The 16323-nt window shown below is 42.4% G+C and overlaps 1 protein-coding gene across 3 annotated transcripts in view; it reads left to right on the plus strand.

Moving 5' to 3' along the window:
- The window catches only part of Gefmeso (Guanine nucleotide exchange factor in mesoderm), a 53293-nt gene that overhangs the window by 21154 nt on the left and 15816 nt on the right, over positions 1–16323 (plus strand). Inside the window, exon 1 of one of the 3 annotated variants that reach the window (XM_076768836.1) lies at positions 11389–11829. The exons of the other annotated variants lie outside the window; for them this stretch is intronic. The gene's annotated coding sequence lies outside the window, so the exon portion shown is untranslated. Of the gene's footprint in view, positions 1–11388; positions 11830–16323 lie in introns of those variants that run through there. 3 annotated transcript variants of the gene reach the window in all.

A 16323-nucleotide genomic window follows, 5' to 3' on the forward strand; every position in this document is an offset into this window, starting at 1 on the left:
TGTCCTCATTTCCGTTTTCATTGTTCCGTTTAGTCGACCAGAACATGTCGCGCGGCGCGTGTCTGAATTTATAATTTTACTACGTGACAGACAAAACAATAAACGATTTTGTTTAGAGTGTTTCTTGAAGTGACGAAGTTTCCTAAAATTGAGTTTCTCTATTTTCCATTTGTTTCGTAAAATTACATAAAAATGTACTTTCTATTCTCTAACGAATGGCATACTAAATTTTAACGGAATTTTTGACGTTGGTGTTACATAAAAATTCTGATCGCCGGATTAATCGAAACAATTTCTCGCCTCCGTGTTGGAATCCACTGGTTTTCGTCGTGTTCGAAAGATATTAGCTAAGCGAGCGAAGCAAGTACGTATATGGAGGTGAAACGGCCGGTTCACAAAGGACATTCCATTCCATCTTACGCCGGCTGCATTAGCTTTGAACCACCGTGGCTACTTGGTTTCGAGAGTCAGAAGGCCGCGTGTCCACGACTAAAATATTCAGAGCTCGGCTTGCGGGCTTTCGGTGCTGTTGTGTCTCCCAGCGCGAGATCGTTGCCTCGGAAGCCAAGCTTTTAACCCTTTGCACTCGTTCATTCTATTTCGACCGATAGTCGGCCGATACGGACATCCGGTTCTGGTCTTTCTAGAAAGCCTGTCGTAACAGCTCCATCGAGACTTATCAAATAGAAAATTTCGTCACTCTTTCTGTTAAATATTATTAATAGTTTTTCAAACTCGCCTAGAAGCTTCAATAGGTGTAGCTTTAATAGCAACATCAGATAATCTAAACATCAACAAGCTTACGTACACCCACGTCTCTTCATTTACCGTACCAGTATTACCAATCTCATTTTGCTTAAGTAGCATCCTTCAATACTAACTAAAACCTATAATAACTCTTTCTCGAATTAAGAGCAAGTGTTGGTTGCCTTCCAAGAATCTGGTAAGTCTATAAACAGTCGTTGGAAACTATGTTGCAATCTGACGTTTGTTTATCCATCACCTCTGAACTCACTAAAAGACAATGGTACTTGTGTTCCAAGTTAGGAACCAGAGCTGTTTGGCGCCTATTAATGAGCTCGTCCATAGAACTTGCGCTGTTCTCGGCTGAAGACTATGGTATTTGGATCCTAAGTTCGGGACCAGACTAAGAGACGCGTCCTCCACGAAAATTTCTGCAAGTGTATGGCGCGAACACGTAGTACGTGTGCACGACCGAACAGCTGCGTTTGATTCGTACGGTAAACTCGGCGTTCTAATTACGGACAATTGGTCGTCATTGTTCTTAGGCGCGTACGTAAGACGGGGAGGATGATTAACGTGAATGGTGGCCTCTGACTACTTGGAAACTGGTCCCCCGACGCTAGTAAGAACGCTTTCGGACTGTACGTGAAATTAAGGTCGATCTTCAGCAATGGGAATGCGACCACTCCACGGATATCGAATTTATTATTCAAATGTGGTCAACTTCTTTTTGTAATAGAGGCAGCCAAACCGAAAGTGTGAAAAGATCTATGTATAACAATTTTCAGAATCATCCTTTATACAGTCACCTTCTATACATAAAACGTTTAGTTCCGATTGTCGATAATAGATGGCACTTTTCGGTGGCAGCCATATTGCAATCTTAGAATGCTCAGCTGCACTTTTTTAACGCGAGTTTAATAATATTCGATTGATTTCGAGATCTGTACATTTTCCTAACATGCATTTCGTCTGTGAGGTAATCGAAATTTATAATGGTTTACTCTATTATTTACGAGGGGACAATTTCCTGTAAATTTGAAGTTGGGAGGGGGGGAAATTGACGCCAGATACTTGGTTAATATCTCTTGCGAGTTGCACAAGCGACTCCTCGAGGCGCAGAGACAATGAAAGCGAATTAACTTGATCGAACGAGACCGATAATTATCCTCCATTGACAAAGCTCATTGTCTTCCGTCGTCCTCGAGTGTGAAATATTGTAACGCGCAAGAAAAACGGCTGAGATTTTGCTGGAAAACTGGGACGGGCAAATGCAGCAATTCAATTGTTCGAGACGAGTAACCCGACTAATTGCAAAACGAATACCAACCACCGTCATATTGCTGTTTAATGGGGCAATTTTGCATAAAAGCCCGCCATGTGTGCTTTCCAATTACGTGCGTATGATCGTTGAAAGTTTCGCGGAACGAACGATCGCGTAATCGGACGAAAATAATATAATCGCGTCGAAGAAAGGATCGACTACGTATTCCCATTTCTATTTATTCTTAGCAAAGTGATTTACGTCGACTTAAAACTTAATACGTCGGAGTTATTTTCGACCTAACCCCACTTTGTCTCGCTAGAAGTTGTCCAACTTTCTCGGTCGAAAAGGGAAACAATTTTTATCCAACGAACCCTATACTATACGCGTGATCTATAAAATAATTTTATTTTAAGGTTAGGAATTAACACACAATGGTCGATCGTGTAGTAAATATTGCAAATTGCTTAGTCCGAGTGTTAAAAATCCTTAATCGTCCCGGTTAAATGAATCGATTATTTAATTTCACAGAAGCGTTTCAGTAATTCTTTGGTTCCTTTAATTAGTCGAACCGATCGGCGGCGAACCGACGTTGCATTGCGATCGGTCTTTCCCACAGTGGCAATATGCAAAATTCGACATTAGCCGAAGCGTGATCTATCGGCGTCCTTAATTAGTGGCTTGCCACATTTATCTTGGGTATTTAGCAATCCTAATCGTTGCTCTTCCGGTGGTCGCGGGATCTCGAACGATAGATCGATCGTATCTATAAAAAATGGCCCCTGTGTACACGTCGATCTATACACGGTGAGGCATTGACAACAAATTCGGTTTATAAAATACAGACTCCTTCACAGTGATTATAGAACCACCATATTCGTTCACTGTAACCATTTACATTTAAGTAAATTAATTTCAGAGTACACGTGCCTTCATATTTTTAACTTTCAAATGTCCCTTACGCTTCCAAATACATAGAAACTATTGCAACCTTAGTATTGTCCTCCTTGAAATAGTAGACGTGAAAAGATGGTCTGTTTTTAGCGAGACACCCGGTATATGCAGAGAAAGTAAAAGAAAAATATAGTGTAGATTACGGTGCAACCTTAACGTGGGAATTGCTTTAGTCGAGTCCGTTGTCTAAAATAGCGAAGCTAATAGGACGGTGCTTTGTTAGCTGGACACCCGGTATATGCAAAGTCGTCGAAAAACGTAGCCGCGTTCACGGTGCAACCCTAACGTGAGAAATCACTTTCATCGGTCCTCCGTTGCGCGGAATAAAAAAAAAAAAGAGAGCAAACAGAGGAACGGGCGCGAGAGAGAGAGTGTCTTCGCGTAACAAGCCGATCGAATTACTGCCAGTCGGAAACTGCTTAGGCTAATTCCATCCGATCGGCCAGTTTTCTATTTCTCTTCCTATGACAGTGCGTTGAACCACCCTGGTCGATTCAGGAAATTCAATGAACCGCAAAACTTTCGGAACGTGTAAAGGGTGGCTCGAGTTGATTCGGGTCACTGGTTCACTTTGAGGGGATGAAGCCCTCAATTTCGTCCATTTTTCTTCTGCTCTTCACAGACAAGTTTTGGCGACACACGACCCTATTCTTCGGTCTACAAAACCCCATCGATCGTTTAACCCTGTTTTGTATAATGTCCAATTGAGAACTCAACTGAGACGTTTTCTGATATCAACAACAATAAGCAAAATGTTTCGTGAAGTTAGGCGATACACCCTGTATATTGAAAACTGTAAAATTCTTCGAAGGCAGCTGTCGAGCACGCTGATTGTTTAACGGAAAAGGAGAATATTTATTGGACGCGCGTTCCTGGTATTTATTAAATATTCTGGTTAAAAGCTTCGCCGTGCAAGCAATAAAAATTGCATTCGAACGAGCGCGACATGTGTAATTGTCGTATTTATTGAGCGGAGCGCCGAAAGTGCTAAAAGGGCCAATGAGAAGGCAGACACTATACGCCCGTTTCGTGACGTGTACTCGAACGGAGGGAAATAAAAGAAAGCGTTTAATTGCCACGCGAATATTGAAAACTAATTTTTTCGTTTTCGTTAAACTAACCAGGAAAGGTGTAGCGTGTAATCTTCTGGCGATACGACAGTTACGTTCACTCGTTATTTTTTTGTATTTATGACCTGTTAATGGAAGCATGCAAGAAGCACCAAATAAAAAATTGTTCAGGTATTCATAGCACGTGAAACGGGAATTGTGCAAAATAGTCTTCATATACAGGGTGTTGGGCCACCCCTGGGAAAAATTTTAATGGGAGATTCTAGAGGTCAAAATAAGACGAAAATCAAGAATACTAATTTGTTGATGGAGGCTTCCTTAAAAAGTTATTAACGTTTGAAGTTTCGACTGTACTGAATTTTTTTCTCGAAAGTGGTTAGGATTTCGGGGGTATTCCTATTCACCAAAAATGATTGTAATTGATCTTGATTTTCGTCTTATTTTGGCCTCTAGAATCCTCCATTCAAATTTTTCCGAATGGTGGCCGAATACCCTGTATGAAAGTTACATATTTCGTTGGAGCGGTGTAGTTATTCTTGACGTTAGATGGTGTTTGTGATTCCTCTATAACTTTTATTGTTTTTGGCCAATTCAGTATAGATTAATGAGTTAAACTATAAAATACCATTTGTGCTGTACACTCTGTGTGCTATAATAGATCATAGTATCAAAATAAAAGACAAATTTGTTTGAGAAAATGCAATTCAGTCGGGAAAGGAACAATGCAAGATCGTGGAAGTTAGTATGGCCATGTTTGTTGATGAATTCTTGAATGCAGAGGTCGCGCGAATCAGCGACAGTGTTGCGAGGTGAAATTTATCAAGCAAAAAGGGCACGGGGAATCACCGCCATGTCACTTTCACCGGTGTCGAAAATAATTCAACCGCGAACGAATGGTGTCGAGCGAAGATTCAGTAGTGACGACCTTCGGTACAAAATGCAGAAATAATTCCCCTTCAAATGATGGTTCTGAATTGAATTTGAAGTCATGGTATACTTTCGGTAAAGATTGAATAACTTTGTATTAATGTATTAGAAAATTACAGGATCTTTATTAGATTATTCTTTGTACTTGCACTTTTTGTTTACTAAGGCTGATATAAACTTTAGAGCCAATAGAAGCGAAGAATCGATAAATCCTTTTACAATATCCCGCTGAATTCGTAAAACTGGCCCCTATACGGCGATGGTACGTGGATGAAAATAACTCGAATCGATTTTTCGCGGGTCCCCCGCTAGTTTCCAAAAAAGGACACAAAGGTGCGCGCGCGTCGTTAACCCACAAATTTAAAAGCCGGTCACCTCTTTCCAGCTGAATACCCGTCTGGCAAGTAGAGCGTCTTGCATGCAGGTGCAGTTGGACGAAGGCGTTGGCGTTTCGAGCGGAAATCGGAAACGACCACGCGTGGCGATGCATACATCACAGAAATTGAGAGGAATTTTACTTAGAAACGACTATTCACTTACACTATGTCCAAATTAAGCTTAATCTTTGTCATTATATACAATACGTATTAACAATTATTATAGACCCACCTCGATACTTTCTTCGTCAAATTTCTCCATGCAAAACATTATATTCGACTAAACAGAGTTGAACTTGGAATCTCCATCGCGTCTGAACAGCCATTGAAAGCAGACGATACTTCCTGTTATGCAAACTGACCGATAACGTGGCATTGGTTTATTAATTGATTACAGTCGTAAACGTGGCGTAGCTTTTGATAATTGTTCGAGGTCAGTGTCGTCGAGACACAACATTATTGTTACAAATCTAATCGAGCGTATGGACGTCCAAAGTTAAGGACATTTTTAAAGATGTCCATCAAGATTTTAATTTAAAATTTAGAATCAATTTGTATCTATTCGAAATTGCCCTCTGCGTACGCCCTTAGAGAGGACGTTGTCCCGAAGTAACGAAATCTCTTCTTTTCTCCGCGTCCGTCTCTCACCTCTCTCTTTTTCAACTTCTTTCCGCGGCGATCTCTACCTCCCCCCTCTCTCCTCCCCACCGCCCCTCCAATCGTCGGACTTCGCCGCGACGCGGCGTCGCGGAGGGGCAAAGAGGGCCGCGGGGCGCCGCTTACTGGCGCCGTCCTGCTGCACGCATTTTTCCTCGTCGATCTGTGCCGTGCCGCGGCACGAGGCTTTAGCCCGCTTTCTGGGAGAAGCTACGCGCTGGCACGTGACCGCGTACACTCGATTGAATTCCATCCATTCGAACGTGTGTCGGTGGGCAGGACGGTTCGGATAACAGGTTGCCCCGAGCGATAGAGGCTCGCCGATCATCGAACGCCTCGAGCACGTTCCTCCCTATAGAATCGATTCCACGGCGTGGTCTTGCACGTTTTACCTTTCGGCATTTAACGCGGCTATTCCGACCATAAATGGCTTCGAGACATACAGGGGCCTGGAACAGAGTGGACGCGACTGATCGGTTCGAAGTGATCTTAAATTCCCAGTCGCGCGACGCTTCGTTTCTGTCGAATTTGCTAGCGAGTCCCATTCGCAAGATCGAGAGAAGCAGCTTACTTTGACTCGTACGAATGTTCTTTCACAGACGGCCATATTGTTATCCTAAAATGCTTATCTGCCTGGAGACCTTGTAACCCCAAGATTGGGATGCGTCTAGTCGATATGTCATCACCAAATATAGACTGCCAGCATGGTACTGGTTTTGTTAATCATCCACTACTTCTGTAGAGAGGCTACATATACTTGTACCCTGTGTCATTATGGCGGTCCAAGTGCTTAAATCAGATTAGGCATAGGGGGCTAAAGATAGCTTGTCAACCCTGAGGCAATTCCCTAGGAAACTAAGGGGTAGCCAATCCTGTCACCACTTTTGCCATCTCCTGTAGTGCTATTTAAGCCTCGGTGAGACCTTCTTGACACCATCAGCATCGTCTACGGCCTAATACCCTAGTAATCCTTGGTCTCGATAGACCAACGCTTTGGATTGATGTTCCATTCCCCAACTATCTTATATCTAGTCTCGAACAAGATGCTGCCAATCCAACCTAGTACCATCATTCATCGGTCTTTGCCCACAGACCTTTTTTAGACATACGGTACTGGGATCTAACTGTTACATCAAATATCGATTAGTCTCTGAGAAAGTCTCGCTATTGATAATGATAACCAAGAGACTACATTCGATCAAAAATAGGAAAATCCTTGTCAAACTTTTGCAATGCCCTTTCTTCAGCGTCATCCATCCAAGTTCTGTTAAACGTTGGAAATCATTGGCGACAATCACGACTAGCGGAACGCAGAACCAGTTAATGTCCATTTAATGACCGCTATCAGTCGGTCGCAGCCGGGGATCGCGTTAATTTTATTAGCGCCGCGTATTCAATCACTATAAGCGACGTAATAGTCGCTATATGGGCAATTTCACACGATAAATCGTTCCGCGAGCGGGAAAAAATCCCCATCGACTTACCCCATCTCAATATTACACGTTATGACGCTTTCACAGCAGTTTTGCGGGCACTAATAAAGTATCTCATTCGCGCGGTTTACTGTTATTTACGAGTATTATTTAACAACGCGGCGAAACGTTCGCGATACCATAATTTTCCGTCGTTTAATCGGCGCTCGCGTCTCGCGGAGGCGTGTCTCGACTCGCCTCGATTCCGCTTGCGTGAAAAAAGCCCGGGCTTTATTTAGAACCGCGCCGGATACTTTCAATGCTGGAGACCTATCGTTAAGCGGCCCGTATCGCCAGGCCCTCGAGCCTCTTGAAACCGTGCCTTTAAAAATCACGCGAAACATATTCGGGACCGGCCTATGCGAGCAATCATTCTAAGCTGCCGTTCAATCATGCATTAGCGAAGCTTACTATTACACACCCTCGAGGTAGTGGCCTAAACGCGGAGGAATTAGTACCAAGGATAAGATCAAGCAATTAGACTATCGTTTAGGACTGTAACCCAGCTGGCGGGTGTCTGATAACGTCCGAAAGACGTAAGATTGTGAAAGGGTGATAAGGACTGCGGGTCAAACTGACTTTAATCTTGACTAAACTAAGATGGCCCCTCGAGGCCATCCCCACCACACCGTTTGGTGGTGCAAACTGAATTGGCCGGTCAAGGTCACCAAGAGACTACCTTTCTCCTCAAGCTCTTCACTCCACCACATCGTTTGGTTGCATTTAAAACCCTGTAGTTACAGTTTTAAATCCTACAGCTTATGTTTTATATCTTGGAACGAACGCGATCGGGTAGTAGCCACGAGAACGTTGTCATTGTTGTGCTCTCGTACTCGTTAGGCCCGCTAAGTGCGCGAACAAAGCAACAATTAGACCGAACGAGGAATCGCCGGACGGGTCGAACGCCATGGGAGGATATTACTTTCCATCGGAGGGAGACAAATCGAATCGTTACTGGCCGGGTTTCTCTTTTCCTGCGACATCGCGGGGCGCCAGTTTAAATATAATTTTCTTATCGGACCCGGTGAAAGGTATGAATAAAACATACTCGGAGTGCATCGACTTGCATCAATCTCTCACGCCAGGCCGTGGAACTTCCGTGCGGAGAATAATTGGCACGGTATGCGAGCGAGAGAGCGTTCGTTAAAAAAGAAACTAGACGACGTTGGGGATACTTGAAACCCGGATCGCCGTGAAATTCGATTTTTTCGTGGCTCGCGGAGCGTTAAATTCTGCCCTCGAGCTACATAATTACTCCAAAATTATCGAGTAAATGCAAAGTGTTCGGTTGCTCTTCCTTCTAAAGAAGTTCTCGAAGATCCGCGACCCCAAAATTTGACTAAAAGTCTTAACCTCCCAACAAACGATCTCTATTAATACCAGCTCTGACCTGCGCGCAATTAACCCAGGAAGCAGATTAAGACATTAGGAGTACCAAAGGTTCTAAAACAGGGCTCGGAATTTTAACCTCGCGCCGGACGACGATCATCGTTTAATCTTCCATTTGATCGGTCAATTGCATTCATTATGGCCGGCTGTGATCCGCGCGAGATCAAACCAGATCGTAGATCGGGCCATCAGGATTGCCAGAAGTACCGAAATAGGATTCGGTAGAATCCTAACTGCGCGTGAGACCACCCAATTGTCTCGATGGTGACCAGTTCCAAGCTCCAAGAAGTCCAACCGAGGAAGCAAACCGAGCCATTAAGAGCACTAGAAATCCCGTTACCTCTAGTTCTCATGTTCCCGCAAATGAAAGTATACGGACGTACCTTGGAAGCAGTTGGCTCGCGTGCTTCGCTGATTCACGAGCACCGTGCGTTCCTCTAGGTCCGTCATATTCTCCGGAAGGACGACGGTTTTTTTTCTCCCTGGGTCGAATTCCTTGCCCGTGAGGAAGGGCAAGAAGAAAAAATATGCTCCATCGGCCGTTGCAGCAGCTAGAGCACCGCAGTGAGTCACTCTCGGTGACTGGCTCGTTGTAATTCATTGCGATGATTGAACCCCCACCACGTTCCTCGAGTACGGCTTCATTCACATCGGTGGAGCGCTGACCCTGGGACCAGGCGCCTGTTGCGTGTCTGCACTATGAATTGGGAGTTTCCAGAATCTCAGTCGAGTTTTTCTAATAGAAACGTGTGACTGCATTCCTTTACTCTCTGACATCATCGGTACACTGGGTGAACCATTTCAATCAAAGCACGTAACGACGAGATGAACTGGTGTACGTAATAAAAGAAAATGCACGTAGCATTCAATCTCAGATCGATATGATCTCTATCTATCGAGATGATACAATATCTGTCTTACAAGTTGCTAAAATTTAATATTCCCACTTCTATTAATTCTGCCCTTTCGTTTAATTTCATCTACCTGCAACTTTGTTCCCAAATTTATAGCAACTTGAAAGACACTAAATGAAAAATATTCATATTGAAGTATAGTTCTATGAATTCTTTCGTCGTTCGTATTAAACTTGAATTTATGTCCACCGCTGTTATTATTTAACAGTTAGTAGGAAATAGGAACAGTTTACTCGCCCACTTATTCCGGATAAAGGTAGCGGGTTAATTATTCACCGAGTTTCACGCAGATTTCATAATTGCGATAAAAAGTAGGCCTTCGTTGATTCGCGCAGGTAATACCTGTGTAACAGGTCAGCGAGAAATTCAATTAAGAAAAGTTCTACGTGACTGGTTAGGGACTTGCTTTCTACTATTATAAAATCTGTTTTGTGCTGGATATATTTAAAAAATCAACGAAGTCAAATTCAAAAAATTGATACAGATTTATAAAGGAAACGTTATTTTTCTTTGAATTGTCACGCAAAGATTCTGGGTTTTAATGCTCGGGCGTGCATTGATTTATAACGCGTGTTATATAATTTCTGAAAGAGACATAATACTTGGATGTATCCGATACGCTGAGACAGATTATATGATAATTGTAACTGGAGTCGATCTGATATGCGACATCCTTAATCACAATTTGTTAACCTTCTTGTTACGTACAAACGTTCTTTTCATTTTATGCAACTGCGTTACACTCGTTGAATGATTAATAAGGTCGATAAGAGTGTGCGTTACACTGAGCGGACCAGCGAGATAAGTTCTCTCCGGTTTCGTAAATGTTACGAACGAGGAATTCAGAAATTCTCGGTTTCATTCTCTCAAGATGTTCTTGTTCCAACAGGAAGTAAAAACATACTTATCTTTGGTGAAAGATAAGAGGAGTTATTATAATTTACGTGACTTTGTAAATCCTTTGTTAAATCAATTATTATGTTACTCGTTAGTAAACGTAATCTTTAATTTACAATTTTACGATTCGTAATTTATATTCAATTTCGTTTTATTATAACGGTATTAAAACAATTCGAATGTTTAACGAATTTCTCAGGGAATCACAAAGAAAGCCATTAGTCCGTATGTAGCAAGCATAATGGATTAGAAATATTGTGAAACAAATGGGTGATTAACGTGAGACGCTTGAGTGGTAACAATGGAAAAAATGTGTGAATCATTTTATGACAACCCGAATGGCGTATTCATAACACAGATCTGGTTCATTATGTGCATAAATAGTTTTTATATCGCTTGTCTAGTGACTATTATAGTATTGCAAACGTGCGATAACATAATTCTTTCATAATAGAAGTTCCAATAGTAATGAGAGTCATGAAAGGGAAATGAGTTTAATATGTTTCCAAGACAACAGAAAAGATTTGGAATTTTTAGTCTATTCGTTGCTCTAAAAGTATTGCTATATTTCGTGTTCCATGAGTCGTACTCTACCCGTTACTTTATGATTTCCTTTCGGAGGATGTTGAGTCAGTCTCTCCCGCCAGTTTATTGTGAACGGCGCTTTACGCTCAATCCCGCTCGTCGGCATTCGGATCCGTCTATCCGAGTGGCACACTCGCTCCATTCCCATCTTCGCCTCTCTCCACAGTATCTACCTGTTGCTCGAGCAGCGAAGGCTACGCTCTACCTGCTCCTTGTCGCGTTGTTTCGAATACGTCGCATCCGTGCACCTGACTTGCACTTCCCTCCGTTTCTACGACTTCCAAACGCCGAATTCTCTCGTCGAGCGATCCAAAACCACCTTTGTCGTCTAGTTTTCCATCGTGTGATCGAATCAGGACCGTTCGTTTCGCGAACTCGTGTGCTCTTTTTCCGCGAAACGCTGATCAGTGGATACAGTGAACGTGACAGACGTGATCATCGAGCCCCGTTGCTCAAATCAATTGCTTCCTCTACCACGCAGTGTGTGAGTGTTCCTCGCGATCGATTAGAATGGCAGTGCGTGTACACGGTGTCTGACGTGCCTCTGGATTTCTTGGAGACATTTAGCCGACCATTTGGGTGAGTACATTCCTGATATTCGAGAACAGCTTCGGATAGAGCTAGCTCTATAGGGCTCTAGTCATATTAATCTTAAAAATAGACTAGAGGTTTGTTCGAGGTAGTAACTAGAGGTAGAGATTGTCAGTGGTCTAAGCAATGGTAACAATGGTAACAGTAGTATGAAGCAACCTCGGACGTTGCATTGGAAGACTCATTAGATGTGTTAGATGCATCAAAATGTAGGTTTAACCCCTTTGCCCCAAAAGGCTAATGTTTGTAGAGTTAACAAAACAGTGAAAGGGTAATTTTGAAACATAGCATTAAAATACTTAGTAGGTAGTTTATTTGCATTTAAGTGTAGCTTTGAAGTCAGTAGGTTGTCAACTTTGAGGGCAATGTTTATAAATCTAACGTCCCCAATTGGTATTGGTCGAGTCATTTGAACTGTTAGAGGCTTATTGTTGAGGTATGTAATTGAAAGACATAGTGGGCAGCTTATTTGTATTTAAGTGTAGCTTTGGAATTGGTAGGTTGTTGGCATTTGAGTGCAATGTTGATGAAATTAATAATCCAGTTTGGCTGACGTTGGAAAACTAGCAGCTCCGTGACAGGTAAAGGGCAGGTTACTAAAACTTGGAAACCAGTTTCTGAACAGATGATATATTCTTGAAAAGAGTCATAGTGAGCTTAAGTGGTGGCCTGGTTATCAATGTTGGAAGGCAACTCCGGAACCAGGTAGCTGTTTGGGACAGATAAGACACAGATTACTGACATTATTGCGGTTCAAGTTTGGAAAGGTAGCCGTGCTATTAACGTCGTATAAGATACTCTACGAAAAGGTAACCTAACCTCCTGGCCAAGTTGTAAATAATAGCTCTAGAAAAGCCAACTATCGATGTGATAGAATATTAGAGCATGTGCTCTAGATTCTAGAGTCCAGAACAGATAATAGGTTGGTTGCTATTGGACTATATTGTTGGGACTCTTCTAAAATTAATTATGAAATAGGTTAATAATATTATTAGGATGCAGTGTATTCTATCAGACTATCCTCTGTTTATTATTCTATGAGTTGTTCTCTACTTATTATTCCGGGCGTTCTTCTCTAGTTAGTGCTCTATTAATTCTTCTCTATTTATTATTCCACGAGTTCCTCTCTATTAACTGCTCTACCCTAGCTCTATCTACCCTGACTCTATCTATTTACTTAATTATACGCGAAATATTTTGTATTCGGAAGCAATGATCGGAATCAATGGGTGTTTTCGTAAAACACGTAAGAATCGCCACGACTATTATCTTCGTTAAAGATACTCCTTATCGCTAGCACCAATCTGTTATTTGATCGCCCAGACGCCAATCGGGTTATCGTCGTTCAAACATCGACTGGACTGCGTTTCCCGCGCGATTATTATCGTCGAAGGATTCGCTCGCGTGAGAATCGTGTAAATACAGTGGTGGCATTCGTGACACTGCGAATTCGCGGAACATTATCCACGCAAATTCGCCGTAGACGCGTCTAATTGCAGTCGATGTCTCCATGGTACACTGAGCGCATTGTGCCGACTGGTACGTTTATTAAAATATTCGTTAAAACCGAAGCTTGGGAAAATGGGTGCTCGAAATCAATGCCGGGCACATTTTTATTCAAATAAACATAAAGACAAAATTCTATTTCCAAATAATTATGTTTTGTTATTCGGAGAATGTTTATTTTTAAATAAGTTTCAATTGCAATAGATCGTGAAGCAATATGTGTAATAGCTTGTTCTTATCAGCGATGATCCGATAATAACGTGAAATAATAAAACCAAGTGTACGTCATTTATGGATTCACGAGAATTGCTTGTTTTAGATAGCTAATAGAAACCGTTGGATTATCTTTTCAGTGAAGCGTAATAACTGTTATTTGCAGTTCCTGGTTTGCACAAACTCTCCCCTACGATTAGATTCTGTTGGTCAAATTCGAAAACGACATTTTTCGTTCCTTCTGTCGGGCCAACTTGGTATCGTCACCTCCGATCGGTCGGATTATTCCGACGATCAAGATTAATCCCGAAGATACGACCCCGCCATAATTGACTATACTGTACTCGCTGTTCGTAGGACGCGCAATTAGCGTAAATGTTTCCGACTTTAATAGAAAACGATCTAATCGTTCGATAATCTTCTCGGACGGGAATTTATAGATCGTTACAGTCCTCTCGGCGACTTCTATGAGTTCAAACAGGTTCAAACATTGAATTTAGTAGCAGTACCCAGTACAAAGGGGATTCACAGAGGCTCGAGACTCGTTTCTAATTGTCAGTTCCACTTGGACGCGTTAATTTCAAGTAAAACCGAGTGCAAAACGAAGAGTAAACGATCTTTAGGGGATCCTTCTTGTTGCATAACAGTGCAACGGTCTACTGTATAGAAAGGTTGAACCTAATCCGATCCTCGAACGAGCCTTCGCATTCGGGACAGTCACCAAGTACCTCTTTCCCTCCTCGGAGGGTAGACGGTTCTACACGTTGCTTTGTCCCTCGGAATGCATACTTCGGAATGCGCCTCCGTGGGCAACGTATTTCCGGGTGCATCTCCAGGAACAGATAAGAGGCACAAAAGGCAGCCTGGAATTCCGGGGCAGCGGAGTCTCACGTTGGCGCAACGTGATCCCTGTACTTGTCGCCGCGGATACGTGAGGCGAATGCGATCTTTCCTTTTCTGGTTCGTCGCCGTTTTCTGCTTTTCCGGCATTCCCTGCCGCCGCGACGCTGGACAACTCTACGTGACGTGGTTCAAGACCAACGGATCCACCGGGACCATTAACCGACGATCGAGCCGATCACTGAGAAATTTGGAATAACGCCAACACGGGCGAACGCTCTTTCGCGACGCGTGAGACGATTTATAGTGGAACCCCTATAGACACAACCTCGATACTTGCATGGGAGCATCGTCTGTTGCATTGCGATGACGAGGCAAAGGGATTGGTTACTTAGCAACAAGTACTGTGGTCTTGGTGCGGGTGAAATCCGATCGGAATCATAGTTTGCCTGATAAGCAGCAGGACTGGAAGACGACCAGAGCTCTGGTGGGGTTCCTAGAACCAAGTGTTTCAGCTCCCAATTAAATCCACATCGTGAAACTCACCTATTCATAATCATGACAATCAGTGTCTTTAGATCCCATTAGAATTCCCAAGTCACCTACTCACAGATTCTAGAGTCTGAGGTAAAAGTGTCTACTACCCATCAATCTTAACAGTCGTGAAGCTGTCAACTCTTTCTTGTGAACCTGACTCACTGGTAGTCTAGAAGACTTCCTTATAAATATTGTTGTGACTATACAGGGACCTAGTTTGCCTAAAAAGCATCAACACGATGACCATCGAGTCTCCAGTGATGAATCGTCAGCAGCAAGTGCTTCAGATCCCATTAGAGGTCCCATTTCACCTATCCACGGACTATGGGCTCTAAAACAAATGTGATTTGCTACTAAATCCAAGAATACATCATTTCGTGACACGTGAGATGTCTTATTGATTAAAGATCAGTCTTTAAGGACTTATTAATAATAGTAAAATGGCCGCCGTCAGTGCTCTCCATCTGTTAGTGGTTCAAGAAAGTTGCGTTTCATTCTTAGTTTCCTAGAGGGCGTCCAGTTAAAGGATCACTCACTAGAGGGCAGTGAATTAAACCTAGCCCTGATGGACTTAATCAAATCATTTTAGTACATAGACAGCCGATTGGACAAAGGAAAACTTCCTAACCTCGAATACAAGACAGTCATTGTTCTATAAAGTTATTTAAATATTATAGTAACTTTATTATAAGTAATGTTTCACGCCTAATGCGGCGAAAAGCTTGAGATGAGCCTGAGAATATTATTTTTATTAGCTGTTGGCAAAGATTGATAAATCTGTGACTGGAATGCGTGAGGTTGCCCCGAAGGAAGAATGGAAAGGAATTCGAATGACTCATGGAAAAAGATGGTACGCGTTGGAAAAAGCTGCACCGTTAATGCTGCGGCGGTGCAACAGCATCCGATATAAATAAAAAGCGAAATAACTCGTTTGTAAAAATCGAATTCGTATCCCACGCTCGAAATTAATAACGAAAGAACGTCGTATTAACCGAACCGAATCGAACGAGATCGAGTGACTTTTATTGTTTTGCGCGAATTCATGACATTCGAGCGGGCCCGAGCAAATGGAAATCGTGATACCCATAATACGCGATTTATGAAAGTCACGTAGTGAAAGTACTTCCTCAAGGGAAGTGTTAACATTAACAGAAATTATATATTCTATGGTTAATAGCAGCAAGTGATGGAATAATTATTCGAGAATATGGAATACTCGTTTCTTGGCTGCTGATCACAAGCATTCAGTGGTTTCAAGATGCAATTATTCCTGGCCAACTATGCTTTGTTTTCCTCCGGTCTTTTTTTTCGATATCGTGTTTATTCATCACCAATAAAACTACCTAGTTTATTATAGGCCAGCTTGAATGGAACACCGGAAGTAGT

This window comes from Colletes latitarsis, chromosome 7 (genome assembly GCF_051014445.1).
Source record: "Colletes latitarsis isolate SP2378_abdomen chromosome 7, iyColLati1, whole genome shotgun sequence".
NCBI lineage: Eukaryota > Metazoa > Arthropoda > Insecta > Hymenoptera > Colletidae > Colletes > Colletes latitarsis.